The sequence below is a fragment of the Balaenoptera ricei genome, chromosome 9, assembly GCF_028023285.1.
Source record: "Balaenoptera ricei isolate mBalRic1 chromosome 9, mBalRic1.hap2, whole genome shotgun sequence".
Lineage (NCBI taxonomy): Eukaryota > Metazoa > Chordata > Mammalia > Artiodactyla > Balaenopteridae > Balaenoptera > Balaenoptera ricei.
The window spans coordinates 55,258,251-55,258,490 of NC_082647.1; positions in this window are offsets into that span (position 1 = coordinate 55,258,251).

Here is a 240-nt window from a genome sequence, read left to right on the forward strand (position 1 = left end):
CTCATGGGGAAAAAAATAAGATGATAATTTAATGATCTACAAAAATATATCATTCCACGATCATTTAGAATCTAGTATTTGCACATCAGAGCTCCTGTGGTTTCTAAATAATATAAAATCAGTAAAAATGAAAATCAAAGCTGATCATATTAGGAAAAAATATGGCAAATTTGCTAGCTTATTAGATAAACTTTAAAAATCAGAAAGATTAAATATTGAATTTTTAAGAAAACTAAACTG